This window comes from Fulmarus glacialis, unplaced genomic scaffold (assembly GCF_000690835.1).
Source record: "Fulmarus glacialis isolate BGI_N327 unplaced genomic scaffold, ASM69083v1 scaffold44022, whole genome shotgun sequence".
NCBI classification, from domain to species: Eukaryota; Metazoa; Chordata; class Aves; order Procellariiformes; family Procellariidae; genus Fulmarus; species Fulmarus glacialis.
The window spans coordinates 65,535-65,889 of NW_009199328.1; positions in this window are offsets into that span (position 1 = coordinate 65,535).

A 355-nucleotide genomic window follows, 5' to 3' on the forward strand; every position below is an offset into this window, starting at 1 on the left:
GTATTTAGTGCTATTTATGCCACTGAGAATTTTAATATTTATGCCACTCAGAATTTGCTAACTGATCATTTCTGTGCTTTATTTTGCCTTCTTGGGGGCTGTCAGACCTCTGATGGGAGAGTAACAGCATGCTGTTCTGCTTTTCTAGTTACTAGGAAATTATGCAATTAAGCTTGTGTGCTTCAGACAGTTAATTTCCTACTTTAACATATTCACCTCCCTCCTTCAGTAGATGACTTATCCAGCTTTATGTTTGGTTCCAGAGAGTATCTACCAACAGTATTGGAAAGGGCCCACAATGACCCCAAAGTGGTTAGAATTTCCCCTATAATGGCTGGGACTGAGGGAGGGGAGG